At 46.1% G+C, this 18,773-nt stretch overlaps 1 protein-coding gene across 4 annotated transcripts in view; it reads right to left on the bottom strand.

Annotated features, from left to right (window-relative positions):
- LOC144681763 (contactin-4-like) overlaps positions 1-18,773 on the bottom strand; it is a 1,677,954-nt gene that overhangs the window by 724,335 nt on the left and 934,846 nt on the right. The window lies entirely within an intron of this gene.

Raw genomic sequence — 18,773 nt, forward strand, 5'->3', positions numbered from 1 at the left:
TTGCTGAGGATGGATAACCTCACATTTATCTATCTTGAAATCCATCTGCCATAGTTTCGCTCAATCATTAAACTTATGAATGTTTCCTTCTAATTTTATGCTCCTGCCTTTACGACTTACCGGGCTCTCAAGGTTTCTCATTGGAAAACTTGGATATATGGATTTTTATTGTGTTATCTAAGTCATTAATAAATATAGAGAATAGTTGAGATCCAAACACAGATTGTTGTGGAACACCACTGATCACTTCCTTCCAAATCAAGTACATAGCTATCATCCCGACTCTCTATCTTCTACTGCCTAACCAATCCCCTAACTCGGTCAATACTTTGTCTTCCATTCCATAAGATTTAACCCTAACTAACAGCCTCGAATGTGGAACCTCATCAAAAGCCTTCCCTGTAAGTTGAAATACATTGGGCGGAATTTTCCGTGCCTGCTTGCAGCAGGCATAATAGGTGGTGTGTGCAGACAATATGGCGCAATCGGTTTCACGACGGCGGGAAGGCAGGCCACAATCTTCAGCTCAACCCATCAATGGCGGGCCATTTTCCCACCAATGGTTATCGGGGAGCTAATTGTAATACATCAGGATATCATTAAAAGGCCATCCCGCCAAGATCTTGGACCCCCACTGGATCGTCTGTCCACGTCGGCGGGAAGGCCAGTCAACGTGTTTCACAATGGCACACAGGTGACATGCACTTGGTGGCCTTCACTTTGGGGGAATTGGAGGCGAGTGAACAGCATTGTTTTCCACAGCTCACCAGGGTTGCCTGTTGCTTTGCAGGCTTCAGGGGTGCCGGGGGGCCTGGGTGAAGTGTCGTCCTGCCTCGGAGGCGACTGTTTTTGGGAGGGGGGGGTGGTGGTGTCTGGGGGCAACTGCTGCCCTGCCATGGAGGTGACTGTACTCGGTGTGGGGATGTCTGGGGGCAACTGCTGCCCAGCCTCGGAGGCAATTATTGCTGCTGTCAGGGGAGCAGCATTAGATCCCGCACACAAGAAATTGAGGTGGTGGTGTCTGGGGGCAACTGCTGCCCTGCCATGGAGGTGACTGTACTCGGTGTGGGGATGTCTGGGGGCAACTGCTGCCCAGCCTCGGAGGCAATTATTGCTGCTGTCAGGGGAGCAGCATTAGATCCCGCACACAAGAAATTGAGGTGGGGGACAGGGTAGGTGAGGGAAGTGACCACGAAGTAGGGACACGTGTGTAAACTGACCATTCCTCTGCAGCTGAGACAGTTCAGGTGCAGCCACAGTGATATGATTGGGGCAGGGCTACTAGGCTGCCCGCCCAAACAAGCAACATGGAGGCACCAAAGACCTTATCCCCGCCCCCGTACCTCTAGCCACCATCGCACCCTGTACCCCTGGGCACAGACTGCAAGTCCGCAACCACTTCACTGGACGGCAGAGCAGTTGGACTGTACACATTGTACAATCTTCTCAACAACATTGGCCATGTAGCAGTCACCACTGGATACGCTCCCAGCCCCTTGCAATCTCAGCAACTCGGTTGGGAGCTGTCTCCTGCACGTCGTATGCTGACAGGACAGCCATGTAGTGCACTCATCTGTGGCCATCCGCTGGGTGACCAGCACTCACAGGGCAGCATTAAGGGGCCATCACAGAGAGCGAGGAAAGGTGCTAAGTTCACCCATGCTAGCCACGTCTCTCTCTATTTCATGCCGCAGGAGGACCTCATCAGGAGCATGGAGCCTGCTGACCTAGCTGTGTGCCTGATGACCTTCAGACAGTGAAGAAGATGGAGGAGAGAGCGACTGAGGTGCCTGGCCGTGCAAAGGCAGCAGCAGCAACCTCATGAAGAAGGGGCTGCTGGGGCACCCGCATACACTGCCCAGGAGCGACAGCGAGCCGTGGCTGGTCGGCGCCTAGCGACACCCAGGGTCTACAGACGCCGCCTGTCATTCCTGCAGATGACTGAGAACCAGTGTGGCTGACAACTGCGCATGTCTAGGGACCTGGTGGCTCAAATCTGCCACTTACTGCAGGACTTGGTGCCAAGGGGACATGGGGGAATCCACTGCCAGTGACTGTGAAAGTGACCGTGGCATTCAATTTCTATGCCAGTGGCTCCTTTCAGGGCTCCACAGGTGACCTCTGTGGGATTTCACAATCCGCCATCCACAAATGCATCCATAAGGTCACGGATGCCATCTTTGCCATGGCACACAAATTTGTGCATTTCGCCCGGGGCTGGGACAGCCAGGATGCAAGGGCCACTGGATTTGCCCTGATCTTGGGATTCCCACAGGTACATGGTGTGATCGACTGCACCTATGTGGCACTCAGGTCTCCATCGCTACACACAGTGGATTTCATCAACCACAAGGGATTCCACTCACTGAATGTGGAATGTGGAATGTGGAAGCTGGTATGGGACCACCAAAACACATCCTGCAGGTGTGCGCATGGTTTCCAGGGAGTGTGAATGACGCCTATATCCTCAGTCAGTCACAGATCCCTGGACTCTTCCAGGGTCCAAAGAAGCTGCAGGGATGGCTCCTCAGGGACAAGGGCTACCCACAGAGGCCATGGTTGACGACACCTGTGTGGCGGCCTCAGACTGCAGCAGAGGGATGCTATAATGAGGCTCATGCATCAGCTCGCAACTTAGTGGAGCAGACCATCGGGATGCTGAAGATGAGATTCTGGTGCCTGGACTGGTCTGATGGAGCCCTACAATACAGTCCGCAGAGGGTGTCACGCATCATCGTCGCCTGCAGTGCCCTTTACAACCTGGTGCTCCAACAGGGAGGCGAGCTGGTTGAGGAGGAGATGAAGGAGCTGCACGTCTCCTCCGAAGACGAGAATGCCAACGGGGATGAGGGTGAGGAGATCCTCGGAGGCAACGATGATGAGGATGAGGCCCTCAGACTGGCTAGATGAGGCAGGTGCGCTTAGGAGGCTCTCATAGCTGCTAGAATTGTGGAGGATGATGACGACATGCAGTGAGGTGACCCCATAGATCCTCACAGTACAGTTGTGAATGTTTGACTCCAGTCTGGCTTATGGCAGCGCGAATACCCTCTGTGAGAATGCTCCTGTCATGGAGACGCAGTGGAGTCCCTAATGGTCACTCAATTACAGGATGATGATGATGACATGCAGTTGACTCATGTCTGGCTGAAGGGCAGCTCGCTTGCACTCCGTGACCTAGGTCATATCATAAAGATGCAGCCAAGAAACTTTAGAAGCATCTGATGCTTTTTCTGCCTTCAGCACCTGAGTCCTTCAGGAGCTGGTGCACAGCATCAGTGGTCACAGATGCTGGTGTGATGGGGGCCAGCCCAACCTTAAATCTGCTGAGAGCACACAGACAGTATGAGAGAACGCTGTGGTGCCTGCCCACTACATTCTGGCAGCAATGACAAGCGCTGCTGGGGTACAGGCATCAGTAATGTTTCCAAACCATCGCTTTGGTCTGAAGGCTGCGCAGAACACAGGGAAGAGGCCCTGGACTGAAACACCTGCCTTTGACTTGTGCAGAAAGGTTTCACATCTGAATGACAAGAACACTGCTCATCAGAACAAGGAGCCATAGGCAGGGAGACATTCTTGAGAGTTTATTGACAACAGTGAACAATATGTACAAGTGATTAACACCCGTGCACAGGCTGTGCAACTAATTCTCCTTAACTTTCCTAACCCTGCCTCTATGTCTTGGTGGGCCCCAGACATCCACAATAGAGGTGGAAGCAGCCTGCTGACTACAATGCCCTTCTGTGATAACTTTGGCAGGCATCCAATGGAGGGCAGAGACTTAGAGGGCCCGGAATGCTTTTCGGGGTTCTGCTATGTGGCAGTGGCACCCTCCTCGGCCTGTGAAGCTGGAGTGGCTGAGATCACAGGAAGAGGGGATTTGGATGGGCCGGACACACCTGAAATCACCCAGGTGGATGGGCCCGGAGCATGCACCTGCGGATCCTTCTCCCTATGGGTGCCCACGGGCCCCCGACTCACTCCTTGAGGGGAAGGGGTAGCTGGAGTGAGTCCAGGCTGCCCCGCACCCCTCTCGCATACACACTGTTGTAGGCTAACTATGGTGTCAGTGACGGAGTTGAACCCAAGCTGCAATGCAGGAGTGACACCCTGGACCAAGGCCTCCATGGTGGCCACCACCCTACCAGTGTTGACCTCGGTGCATTGGCATGCCGGCACTACCACCTGAGCCTGAAGGCGGGCAGATTCCTCCATCGTGCCTTGCAATCTGAGGAGTGCAGCAGACATCCCTTCCTGATGTTCCCGAGTTTGGTTTTGCAGCTCCAGCAACTCGGACATGACCGAGTCCAAAGGCTCGTCATCTGACTCAGACTCAGCAAATTTCTGGCCTCCAGCAGTCCTCCAAATGTTGGAGACCTGGGAAGACCCTGCCTCCGCCTGCTGTGGATCAGAATGTGTGATGTGCTCACCAGATTGTGATCCTATGTCTATTCTAAAGCTAGGTCCCACCGAGGTGTGTGTCTCTGTGCTGGTGGAGGGGGTGAGTGAGCGCTGTGACAAAACTTTGAGGAAGGTGCCTTCAGATTCCTCTTCAGAGCTTTCTTCAGGGCTGGATTGGAGGCCCTGGGTCATGGACTCTGTCAGCTGTTTGGCAGATGTGCCTGTGAAAGCAAGGGGAGATAATTAGTGCATACCAGTGGCCTGTGAAAGAGGACACATCACTCACAGCATGGTTGTCTGATGGATGTTGCACTGCTGGATCCTCACTTGGTAGAGCAGCGCCGACCTCACCATCAGCACAGGACCGGTCCAGATCCTCGACAGCCAGCTGGATGGCTATTTTCAAAGTCCATGAGAATCTTGATTTTGGGCATTCCATCACCGATCTGCAGCCTTTCTCTCTTGTTGTGTGCCAGCCTGTCCTGCATGGATAGAGATGGAGAAAGTGTAAGCAGGATGCCTGCTGGGCCAGATGATAAATTTGCCTGGCGGGTGGTGAGTGGTCCCATGGACGGGCTGAGGACAATAAAAGTGTGTGTGTGAGAGAATAAATGGTGACGTCCCTTGAACTGGCAGTGAGTGAGGGCCCTGTGGGTGTGTGCTGGGTTTGTGAGTATGTGAGTTGAGAGTGATGAAAAGAGTGACTTACCCGATTGGAACAGAGGATATCATTCATCCTTTTGCGGCACTGGGTGGCTGTCCTCTTCTGAAGGGCGTTGGCGCTGACCACCGCTGCCACCGCCTCCCAAGCCAGATTGGTCACATTGCTGCCCATCCTGCGTCCAGAGCAGGGGTGCAGGACATCCCAGCGGGCCTCCATGGCATCACTCGTTGAAGCAGGGGGCTGCGGTCTTTTTGCTTTTGCTGGCCATGTCTCCCGGGCAGCGGTGGTGAGCTGGTAGCGATGAGTGATATGCTGGCGGCTGCCTTTTACACATAGCGGCCAGCGTGATGCAACAGCGGGGTGATGGCGGGAGGGCGAATGAGAGCCTTCCCACCATGGAAACGACGGGTTTCCCAGGAACGCATAAATAACGGGGTGGGTTTGGGAATGATACCGTGTGAAAACCCGCCATCGCGGCCAACGGCTAAAACGTCGTTTTATCTGCCCGCTACCACACTTAGTGTACATCTGGGAAAATTCTGCCCATTTTACTGCTAAATTCCTTTACTGGTAAATGAAATAACTTTTAAAATAAAATAAATGTAAAAATATAAAATAAACATGCTAACTTTCCACTGACCTGCCACTCACTGCCTCTGCTGCTCACCGCCGACCCTACTCGTCAATCCAACCAGTCACCACAAATCCCACTCCATAAGACCATAAGACATAGGAGCAGAAATTAGGCCATTCGGCCCATCGAGTCTGCTCCGCCATTCAATCATGGCTTACAAGTTTCTCAACCCCATTCTCCCGCCTTCTCCCCGTAAACTTTGATCCCGTTACCAATCAAGAACCTATCTATCTCGGTCTTAAATACACCCAATGACCTGGCCTCCACAGCCTTCTGTGGCAATGAATTCCATAGATTCACCACTCTCTGGCTAAAGAAGTTTCTCCTCATCTCTGTTCTAAAAGGTCTTCCCTTTACTCTGAGGCTGTGCCCTTGGGTCCTAGTCTCTCCCACTAATGAAAACATCTTCCCCACATCCACTCTATCCAGGCCTTTCAGTATTCTGTAAGTTTCAATCAGATCCCCCCTCATCCTTCTAAACTCCATCGAATATAGACCCAGAGTTCTCTAACGTTCCTCATATGTTAAGCCTTTCATTCCTGGGATTGTTCTCGTGAACCTCCTCTGGACCCTCTCCAGGGCCAGAACATCCTTCCTGAGATACGGGGCCCAAAATTGCTCACAATATTCTAAATGTGGTCTGACCAGAGCCTTATAAAGCCTCAGCAGCACATCCCTGCTTTTATATTCTAGTCCTCTCGAAATAAATGCCAACATTGCATTTGCCTTCCTAACTACCAATTCAACCTGCAAGTTAACCTTAAGAGAATCCTGGACTAGGACTCCCAAGTCCCTTTGCTCTCCAGATTTCTGAATTCTCTCCCCATTTAGAAAATAGTCTATGCCTCTATTCTTCCTACCAAAGTGCATGACCTCACACTTCCCCATGTTGTATTCCATCTGCCACTTCTTTGCCCATTCTCCTAACCTGTCCAAATCCTTCTGCAGCCTCCACACCTCCTCAATACTACCTGTCCCTCCACCTATATTTGTATCATCTACAAACTTAGCCAGGATGCCCTCAGTTCCTTCATCTAGATCATTAATGTATAAAGTGAAAAGTTGTGGTCCTAAGACTGACCCCTGCGGAACTTCACTAGTCACCGACCGCCATCCTGAGAAGGTCCCCCTTATCCCCACTCTCTGCCTCCTGCCAGACAGCCAATCTTCTATCCATGCTAGTACCTTGCCTCTAACACCATGGGCTCTTATCTTATTGAGCAGCCTCCTGTGCGGCACCTTGTCAAAGGCCTTCTGGAAGTCCAAGTAGATAACATCCATTGGCTCTCCTTTGTCTAACCTACTCGTTATCTCCTCAAAGAATCCTAACAGATTTGTCAGGCATGACCTCCCCTTGATGAAACCATTGCCCTATTTTACCATGCACTTCCAAGTATTCTGAAATCTCATCCTTAATAATGGACTCTAAAATCTTACCAACAACCGAGGTCAGGCTAATCGGTCTGCAATTTCCCATCTTTTGCCTCACTCCCTTCTTAAACAGGGGGGTTACATTAGCGATTTTCCAGTCTTCTGGGACCCTCCCTGATTCCAGAGATTCCTGAAAGATCACCACTAATGCCTCCACTATCTCTTCAGCTATCTCCTTCAGAACTCTGGAGTGTAATCTATCTGGTCCAGGTGATTTATCCACCTTCAGACTTTTCAGTTTTCCTAGCACCTTCTCCTTGGTAATGGCCACCATACTCACCTCTGCCTCCCGACTCACTTGAACTTTGGGGATGTTACTCATGTCTTCCACTGTGAAGACTGACGCAAAGTACCTATTCAGTTCCTCCGCCATTTCTTTGTTCCCCACTACTACTTCTCCAGTGTCATTTTCCAGTGGCCCAAAGTCCACTTTTGCCTCTCTCTTACCCTTTATATATATAAAAAAACTCTTGCAATCTTCTTTTATATTACTGGCTAGTTTACCCTCATATTTAATCTTCTTCCTCCTTGTTTCTTTTTTAGTTGTCCTCTGTTGGTCTTTGTAGGCTTCCCAATCCCCTGGTTTCCCACTGCTCTTCGCCGCTCCTAGGGATGAATTTTTGCTGTGTCTCCCAAATTACTCCCAGAAACTCCTGCCATTGCTGTTCCACTGTCCTTCCTGCTAGGCTCATCTCCCAGTCAATTCTGGCCAGCTCCTCCCTCATACCTCTGTAGTTGCCTTTCTTCAACTGTAATACCGTTACATCTGATTCCAGCTTTTTCCTCTCAAATTGCAGGGTAAATTCTATCATATTATGGTCACTTCCTCCTAAGGGTTCCTTCACCTTAAGCTCCCTTATCAAATCTGCCCATGACCCTCCTTCCTGGTGTTGACCCTCTGGTTCACGGCCTCTGCTGCTCCCTGACACTTCCAGTATCTGCAGTCCCTTTTTCTCACTGAACCTCCTGCTCCCTGCCTCTCCTGCTCGTTGTTTCCCTCTCCTGAACTATTGTTGTGAGCGAGGGCTCCAGAGATGAGTGGTTAAGAGGCAGGAAGAGCATTTTTGCTTTGCAGGTGATAAGCAACAAGCTGAAGATGCAGTGAGGGGTAGGGTCAGGGTGCAGCAGAGACCGTGAACCAGAGGGTCAATAGCAAGAGGGAGGGTCAGGGAGTGACAGAGGCCTCTCCAAAATGGCCAGTCGGAACATATGACCCAAAGTCAGGACCAGCATGAAACAACCTTCAAACAAAACCCCCGATGCTAAACAGGAATGCAGGCCCCATTAACTGAGCAAAGTTAAAGCAGAAAGACTTAAAACAGGGCAACTTAAAACATGGATTTGCTGTATTTCTTCAAAAAGTTCAATTAGACTCACTAGACATGACCTACCCTTTACATAATTCACAATAACACCAAGGTTGATAAAAAATCCAAACTTGATTTCTCCTGTCCAAAGTTATTAAAATACATCATGAAGTTTTTTTCTATAAGCTGCCTATCCAAAGGTCTTTATTAGATGAGAACAAGTAACCTTTGCAATACAGTGAGAAAAAAATCATCCTAATTTATTAATTAAACTAAGAGTCCTCCAGACCATCCAATATGCCAAAAGGGAGGGATTAATAAAATCAACTATCTTTTGATAAGTAAAATCTTTTTAAACTGCAAAGGAAATTCCAGGAATACAAACAACATAAACTTGATTTGAAATTGACACTGTTATATAAGGTAAATCTTCTGAAAGTGATAAAATATCTCAAAACCTTCCAATACTAGTTGAAATAATAACAATCAAATATAAAAGTAATGTAAAATTACAGGAGAGAATTTGGAACAGTCTTATATAATTATTGAAAAGTCAGTAGTTAGTCAGAAAAGCTACTGGGGATTTTTAAATTTCTTTACAACTGTTACTTATATTATTTAATGCCTTGCTAAGATATCTATTAGCAATTTACTGGCACCAGCAGGAAAAAAAAACTGCTCTGTAAGAAATCAAAACAAACGTTATTCTTATTTTGTTTGGGTTTGAAATCTCGCTTAAAAAAATACGACTGTCTTCCTGCAACAAAGCCACATTGCTGCTGTGCTGGGCCACATCCACCCTTAAATGCCATGTCTTTTATCTGTCCACTGAACTGATCCCAGTTCAACCTCTGCTGTAACCATCATACTGCACGTCCCTCCATTCTCTCAAGGAACCAATTATCCAAAAATAACTCTGACCTTAAAGCTTCTTTTAAAGCCGCCACAGTGTCATATGTTTCACTAGCAACAAGAAGCTATTAGTTACACTTTTGAGAATCTATGCAACATTGAGGAATGGTGTGGAAAATTTGTCTGAAATTGATCTTGTTCTTCATTGTATTTCTAACTTATCATTGCAATTTGTAAACAAACCATCAAATCAATTGCTCATACAGGTTAGAATTTATCAATATGTTATCTTGTTCAGCATTTCAGTTGTTGTTTTAAGAAGGGCAACATGTTCCGTAGTGTATCCAGGGTCTGTATGGGGTTCTTTAGGCTAGTCTATTCTCCCAAAGTAAGTTGTTCGAGACTGTAGTTTGTTAAAACCATAACTCTTTATTTACAGCCACCATATACATATTAAGACCTCTGTACAAGGTTGGAACCTGCCCTCCCTCCAGATCTGTTACTCAATCATGTGATGTTACATCATTATTACATCAGCTTTATGTACTTCTGATGTTAACCCTTTACTCTACATCTTCCCCAAAATCTTTATCCCTATCATATATACATCCTCCTACATCTCCCCACAAGGTCTCAGACTTCACAGGGTTTGTCTCTGGGTGATTTGACCAATTTCTCTGATCTCATTCTGATCCCTTTCTGAGGTTGAGGACACCCCATATATTCCCTTCTGTCGGTGTGAGTGTTCTTCACCTGGGTGACTTAGTCTTGTTTCTTCTCCTTTATCTCCATCAGGATCTGTTGGCTTTCTTTCAAAGGATATTAAGGTGCTGCAGTTTCTCCCTATAGTTCCCTGGACTGTCTCATTCCTGTATGATCTCGGTTGTTGAGCTCTTTTGATTATTGTGCCTTTTTTCTGTTGGTCTCCCTGGGCTTCAGCACTGTTAAGTACCAAGCTTTGTGCCTGAAGTTAAAGTTATGAGCCTGCTTGTTTCTCTGTTTTTCCTCATGCTGCTTTACCCTCTCATGGTCGTTCAAGGTAATATTAGGTTTTAATTTAACAATTCTCATGGTGAGAAACCATTTTGTAGCAGTGAGGTTTGGTAACTTTGAAGAGCTAAATTAAGATCTTCATTCTTCTTCATCAAATCTTTGTTGGTTCTCACACCTCTCTCAGCTTCTCCATTAGACTGAGGATAGCATGGATGAGCTGGTTACATGAATGAATCCATATTTCTTTGCAGAATTTTGAAATAATTCATTAGCAAATGTCTCGAATGCCAAGTGTTGCATAAATTCACTTCAGTCATTGAATGACTGCTGCCATCGTGATGCTGTGCAATTTGTTCACTCCAATCCACCTTGAATAGTAAGCAAAGAAATAAGGAATATGTTGCCTTTAGAATCAAATAAATCCATGTAAAAGTAAAAGGCGATAGTGGTTCTTTTTGCTCTTGGTTGTTCACTGCACACATAAGACCATTAGAAACCATTTATTCTATGGAATGAATAATGCCAGGCCACCAGGCTGACTGCTGGGCTCTCACTCAAAATTTTGCTATCGCTAAGTGACTTTGGCGAAGTCTTTGAAGAATGTGAAGCTAGAGTGTTCTTGGAATGGCTATTCTGTCATTAAAAACTAGGAGATCATCAATGATTGTGAAGTGCCATAGTACTGGATTGAGTATAGTCTGGCCATCCTTCCAAACAGTGTTTTCTTATCTGAACACATTTGTCATTTTGCTGCTGTGCTTGTTTTATCTTTGGCAACTTCTTTGCAGTAGCCGGTCTGTGATGAGTAATGAGAGATGTATTGACTTCCACCTCCTCGATGAAATGCAAATTCTCTGGATTGGTTCCTTCAACTGGTATCCTCGATAGTGTATCTGCTGTCGGCTGGTACTTTCATTGTAATGGAGTCATATATCATTAATCTTAATCTGAACCATTGGATTCTAGGCGGCATCTTCACAATCTCTTTCATGTTCAGAAGAGTGACTAGTGTCTTATAGTCTGTTTCAATTTTGAACCGCAATCCCATCACATAGTTTGAGAATTTCACACACTCCCATGTTACTGCCATCACTTCATTCTTGACTGTGGCATATCTTTTCTCTGTGTCTGTGAGTGACCTTGAGGCATGATAAACTGGTCTATCTGTACTTGAAATAATACTGCACCCAGATCTGTAGACAATTGTAATTTGTCAAAATCTCAGAGGAAATTAAAAGATTTTTGGTTTTCTCAAAAGCATTTTGTTGGTCCACATTCCAACACCATTGTTGACCTTGTCTTAACAGCTATCTCAAAGGCTCATTAACCTCTGCCAAATTTGATAGGAACTTACCAATTTAGCTGACCATCCTGAGGAATCTCTGAAGCTCAGTAATGTTCCTGGGTTGTAGAAACTCTCTGATCATCTTTATTTTTTGTGGGTCAACTGTTAGTCCAGACACTTGTACAATGTGACCGAAAAATTTAATTATAGGTTTGGCAAACTCATTTTTCATTCAATGTTAGACTTGCATCCTGTAAGACTGTCAGGACTGCTCTAACTGGTCATGCTCTTCTCTCCTGGAGCAATGTAGTCCATATGGCATATGACTGCTTCCACACCCTCTAGGGTTTGAGACATTGCTCTCTTGAAAATTTCAGGAGCAGACGCAATTCCGAATGATAACCTATTGAAGCAGTAACAACCGAATTGTGTTATAAAAGTGGTCATAAATCTGGATTCTTTGTCTAAAGGCAACTGCCAAAATCTACTGTTTGTATCTAGTTTGGTGAATAGAGTGGTCTTGGCTAGCTTGGCAAGGCTTTCATCCACTGAGGTGATTGGGTGGATCTCACATTCCACTGATTTGTTTAGTTGAGTTAGATCCATGCAGATTCTAATTGAGCTGTTTGGCTTTGGGACCATAACCATTCCTGCGCACCATTTTGTTGGTATAGTCATTAGTGAGATAACCCCTTGCCATAGCATGTTCTCAATTTCACCCTTGACTTTGTCCAAAAGTGGGTGAGGGACTTTCCTCAGTGTAAAGAGGCAAATTGATTTAGCATCAGCTTTTGGGATAATAATGGTAACCAGTCTTTAGTTTTGCCAAACCCGCAAATAATCTTGGAAATTCATTCCCAAACGTTTTGGTGCAATGCCCATCAGCAACTTCATCAACTTTATAGATTAGCTTCAATTTTAAGCCTTCCTTCCTAGTAAAGAAAATTCTTGATGACATACAGGGTTCAATGATTTCTCTATCTTTGTACTTCAATTTTGCCGAGTGTTAGCCTATGGCTTTCAATGTAATCCCACCTGGACCTTGTAATTTGATAGGTGAAGGCTGTAGTGTAATATGCTTAAGCCATTTTACTTTGCTGGATAAGACAGAAACACCTGCCCATGTCCATCCGCTTTCAAGGATAATACTCCAGTATTTATTTTTTGTTTCATTTACTCCTCTTAGGAAAGGTATTTCCTTTCTCTGTGGTTTTTCCACTTCTTGTATGTGGTTTGGCTTTACTATGTTTTTCTTCTTTTTGCAGGTTGTCAGTGTTTTAGATCGGCAGATTGTTTCAAAGCGCCTGATATTTCCACAGTTGTAGAATTCTGCTCCCCGTGCTGGGCATTCTTCCCTCCTATGTAGGATTCTCTCTCTACACCAAGGGCAGAATTTTCTGCTCGGCATGTGGGCACGAGCCCGGCATGCTTAAGCATGAAATAGCACGCAATGACGTTGGGTGATCGTCCCGACATCATTGTGCACTTGCGCGATATTTCGGTCGGCGGGCGCGCAAGAGTCTGCAGTGCGCCCGCTGACAATTAAGAGGCCTATTAAGGCCATTAATCAATGAATTAACTGCTTTTTTTTGTTGTCTGTCCAACCTCACGGTTCCCGGGTAGGTGAATCAGCCAGGTGGCCTTTGGACGAGATGAGGTTTCCGATTATAAGTTTTTTTAAAATAAAAATGTTTGAGCAGAATTTTTACCATCAACATGTTTAGGTGAGTGATTGAAATCTTTATTTAGGGTTTAAAATTCTTCAGCTCCCTGAGGCAGCTCTCTGCCTTCAGGGGGCTTTCATTGTACGTTCTTATGCGCCTGCGCAAACTTCAGTCCTCGCCCTCCTCCCACTCCCAGCCTGGCAGTGCTGAGCCTTTCATGCTGGCAGGCTGTTAATTGGCCAGCCAACATCAAATCACGGTCGGAGGCCGATCCCGGCTGCTCCCCGGCCCACCCAATGACCAAAAATCCTGCCCCAAGTGTATTTCGAGATGGAAGTTGGCACGTGTTTTCCTGTTTTTTCAGGTTTCTGCGTAGCTGCGCTTTCCCTCTTATGGCCAAAAACTGAATGGCCTCTCTCATTCTTTTCCATGGGACCTCACGTGAACAAACACCTTGGCTAGAATTTTACGTCCCAGGGCAGGCGCGCGTCCAACCTGAACAGGTGTAAAATCGCATGAGTTGACGTCGGGCGAGCATCCTGACATCAACGCGCACTTGCATGATATTTCACGCGGCCAGCACGCACAAAAGCCGGAAGAGCACCAGCCGACAATTAAGTGGGCAACTAAGCTCATTCATGTCCCAATTGTCAGTGATCTTTTGTGGCCCATCCAACCTTACGGTTGGTGGATGAGCCAATTGGCCAGGCGGGCTTTACATTTTTGATGAAACCTCATCCAAGGGCAGGATGAAATCTCCATTAGGATTTAAAATAAAAATAAATATCTGGAGACTGTTTCTTTTAATGAGGTTTGCTTTCAGGTGCTTGATTGTGCTACATGGACATTTTTGAAACATTTTTGGGCTTTATTTTCTTATTTGCAGCTCTGCAGCTCCCTGAGGCAGGTGTCTGCCTTCAAGGAGCTCTCTCGAAGCACTCACCCATGCCCGCAATGATGTTGGCAACCGGCCTCTTCCTGCCCCCAACGGCAGTGCTGAGCCTTTCTCCAGGCTCGTTTCACGTTGGCTGGCTGTTAATTGGCCAGCCAGCGTAAGATTGCGGTCGGGGGACGATCGCAGGCAGAAGTGCATTCTGTGTCCGCTTCCGGGCTCGCCGATCACACGTGCCCAACAGCGCAAAACTCAGGCCCCTATTTTGTTTTCTGAGCTCAGCTTGTCTTGCAATTTGTACTGCCTTGACTAGAGTTAAATCCTCTCTTGACTGCAAGAGATCTGACAGATCTTCATCTAAGACCCCAACTACTATTCGTTCATGAATCAATTCATCCCGCAATATTCTGTAATCACAATTTTCTGCCAGCCTGTATAAATTGTTGATGAATGAATCCATGCCCTTGCCCAAATTTTGTTTACGCTTGTTAAATTTTTGTCCTTTCTGTAATTAAATTTTTGGTAATGCTAAATTATGAATCAAATGCTTGCAGGGCTTCTTCATAAGATGTTGAAGTCTCATCAACTCCCTGCCTCGCTCTTACGTCATTGGCAATAGCTCCAAACACAGAGAGTAATATACTGACCTGATCCTTTTGTTCTTTTTTGTGCAAACCAGAAGCAGTTCTATATCTGGAAAACCTCTTTCTCCAATTGTCCCAGTGCTGAGCCTATTGTGAGCCTTCAGTGCTCTGGAATGGTTCTGGGAGTGGTCGTGTGGATTTCATGCTTGTATCAAGCCCTGGAATAGTTGCTGAGATGTTGCATATTAATTCTGGTCTGTGCTCATGCTGTATTGCCTCTCAGTCTGTGCCTCAGCTTGCATCTGCTGCACCTGCAAAGCTCCGACATTTGGTAAGCTTTGAGTCTGTTCCTTTTGTCCTTCTTTCAAGGGTCTCTTGACTTGCCAGGTCTGTAGCTGCTTCTTGGAGCTTTTCTGAGTCTTTTATCTGTTGTCTACTGCCACCATGTTTCATTGTATGTTTGGGGTCTAGATGGGGTTCTTTGGGGCTGGTCTATTCTCCCAAAGTAAGCTGCTCGAGATTATGGTTTGGTAAAACCATAAATCTTTATTTACAGTTACGATATACATATTAAGACCTCTGCATGAGGTTGGAACTTCTCCTTCCTCCAGATCTCTGTTACTCAATCATGTGATGTTACATCATCATTATATCAGCATCATATGCTTCTAATGTTAACCCTTTACTCCAGATTTCCCCTCAAGTCTTTACCCTCATTATGTATGTCCTCCTACACAGTAAAGCACTGGCTTCTTGTGATTCAAACAGTCACGTAGATTGATTCCACATCACCGATTATAGGGAAAAGATTCTGGGCATGAATTTGGACAGGGCCCAAAATAAAAGTACAGATTTTGCAATGCATGATTAACCCACAGCCATTGCGTCAATGGATACTTTGTGCTGCCTGCTGATTTCCAAGATTGCTGCATGCAGCAAGTACTTAATGCACTGCTGTGTGACTGTACACCTCAGCAGCAGGGGGCCTGGGTTTGTGCAATGCTCGTATTACTTAAAGCTAACTTGCACTTCTTAAAGCCAGTATGAAATAGGAGGTGCATTCTGGCTGGATCAGGTGATGGAATTGGTTGCAGAAGAGTGTGTTAGCAAGAAGAACACTGAATTATGACACATAAGAGTATCTGATAGACCTGAGAGCATATACTGGATCGTGTGGTGTAATGTTTGAATTGTTACAACCGATGCCTCACTAATCCAGTATTTAAAATAACTAAATGAATTAGCACAAGAATGTAGTCCAAAAGTCGCCATTATTAGAGTAATCATGACTGAGGCCATGGCTAGGGCTGTCACTGAAACCATTAAAAATGATGATACGCTCATACCTAGCCCTCCTCACATCCCAGTTCCTCCTCATCCCACAATCTATTCTGATATACAAATGTAAATGGCGTAAACATGCAACTCTTATCCCCCCTACTCCCCTCACCACAATCCTACTCTATGCCTTTCTCCTTTCAGAGATCCAAGAACTGTGACCTGGTCTGGCATCTGTGAATAGAATAGGAGGTGGAAAAGCAATTAAACAGTGATGATGAAGGAACACCGTCACTCTCTCTCATACTCGTAGTCACCAGCTCAGATACTGAAACTTCTTGTATTTTACAGGATGCTTTGGAGATGTGTTCTACATGTGGTGAGACACCAGGCACAAGTGAGCTGCAGCGAAGGCAAGAAACAAGGGTGCCACCTCACCAGAGGGCAAGATTGCACACAAGTTCTGTTGTAGAGAAATCAGACAAGGACTTCAAAGGGGTAGCCGACAGAAGAAAGCAGATAGGCACGCACACTGAAAAGCTTGGTACTTTGACAGGCCTGCTAGACAGCCTCTTGTCATTCTCAAACAACATGGAGGGATCAAGCATCAAATTGGTACAGGGCTTCGTGCAGATCTTGGAGCCCATCCTCTCTAGCATGGTAGTGGCAGCCAACTCAACTAGAACACTTGCGGACTCTTCTATGATGCAACATCTGGTGGCAAATATCTCAGGTTCCTTTGCAGCACAAGCTGAAGCCACCCAACATTTGCAACATGTGTTGCAGTGGAAGCTCAGGCTGAAGTCAAGCAACACACCTTGCTGCCATGTAAGCTCAGATTGTTGCCATCATAGCTGCAGATACCTTGCAAAGTTTCACAGCAGTCTAGCAATCTGTCCGCTAACACATTGCAAGGATTTCTGAAGCACAGCCCTGGAGAGTGGCAGTGGACTATGGAACCTATAGCTGCTGACCTCTCTCAGGATGACAGTATTCATACTCCCACCACTGCCACACTACCTGTATGCCTACTGTTGCCTGTTATCCAGCTGGCCCAGCCTGCTGCTACCCATGCCCAGGTGGTGCAGCCTTAAACCAAGTCTTCTAGGGCCAGAGGTGCTCAAGTTCGATCTGCAAGTCCCCTCCATTGAAAGTAAGCAGCCTTCAACCAGCCATGTTGCAGTTACTCTGATAGCACTATGTAGGAGCAATAGAACAGGCAAAGGCACCTGGAAGAAAGGCACTAAGGGAATACACAAGGATTACAATAGGTGACTTTTTAATGCAATATTGGCAAGGTTTTTTAAAAAAAAAAAGATTTAGATTGCTTGTTTTTGGTGTCTTTTATTTCAGCATGGTGGCTAAGGGAATGCTGTGATGCTTAGTGAAAGGAGGAAGGCAAGATGGTAAATTGGTAAAATTTGTTGGTAAATGGGAAATTAAGGTTGCATTCACTGGTAGTCCTGTCAAACGAGTTGATCATAGACAGTTTGGCCAGAAAGGGGCAATATTGGCTGCCTCCCTTCCTCCTCCTCAGTTGGTTACCATATAGCCAGAATTGTAACCTCATGATGCCAAAGCTTTGCGTGCTTTTTTAAAAAGTATGTAAATTGTCCGCCCTATCACATTTCTCATGTCAGTAATGCTTTTGTTATTATGCATGCTGCCACATGTGCATGAATTATGCACCAGAATCATAACCCTTATGGGCAGCGGATTGACCTTGTTGTTCAGTAGCCACATATGGTTTGCCATGGTGGCTCAAATGCAAATGATACAATAGACTGACATAAACTGAAGGCATCATGACTGCTGTCAGGATAATAGGTATTGAACTGCATGATATGGTTGTACACTGCTGAAGGATTGGAATCCCCTTTGGCTGCAGTACACCTCAGAGTTGGCATGTGGCAATCACAAAGCAATGCACATGCAGTCAAAGGCACCCTATACTAAAGGGAAGCCTGCAATCCTCACAAAACCACGTGTTTGCTCTACCTTCTTCTCTCTGACAAGAAAGAATGAATATATTCAGCTCTCTTGGAATACAGAGCCTCGGTGGCCTCCCTTATGTAAAAGCAAACTGGAAGATTTTTCATGTATCATTTGTTCTAGCCTGGAAGGAGTCAGATGCATGAAAGTCCATAGCCATGGTCACCTTCACAACCGCAAACATTGTTACCCTCATCCTACTGGAGTTACGATTATGGTATATTTCAGTGAGGATCTCCTTAGTAAAGCAGAGACATCTGACATACCATTCCTTCCTGAGGTTCAGACAGGAGAGTTGCTCCCTGAATACTCAAGGTGGATCTAGCCTCTTGCTGAGAGCCTCATCTTCCTCCCTGTTTCAGCAGCTTTTTCTGCTCTGAGCAACCTTTGCTCATTCTCTAGTCATGCTGTAGTTGAAAGGGAGTGGGAGCAAATGATTTCTGCAGAATCCTTGAAATCAGGACAAAGTCCTTTGGCTCATTTCACACCACTCGTGTAGACTTAAACAACTGTGCAAACCACCAAACACCAAAGCAAATCACAACAAGAGCCATTAGATAGCAATGAGCAAAAAAACTGTAAGGTGTTGATGATCCCTCTAAGTAGAGTTTTCTGCTGCTCAACCTGTGTTCACCTGTGTGCTGTTATGGGAAGGTGTTAGGTGAAGCATTGAGTTTCAAAATGGTAGTGCTGGCATCAAATTAGCATTACTTGCTGATTGACATCATGATATGCCTATTCCATATACTTCCAGTTGATCCAAATGGCATCTTGCAGAACTCGCACCAGATAT

This window comes from Cetorhinus maximus, chromosome 6 (genome assembly GCF_964194155.1).
Source record: "Cetorhinus maximus chromosome 6, sCetMax3.hap1.1, whole genome shotgun sequence".
Lineage (NCBI taxonomy): Eukaryota > Metazoa > Chordata > Chondrichthyes > Lamniformes > Cetorhinidae > Cetorhinus > Cetorhinus maximus.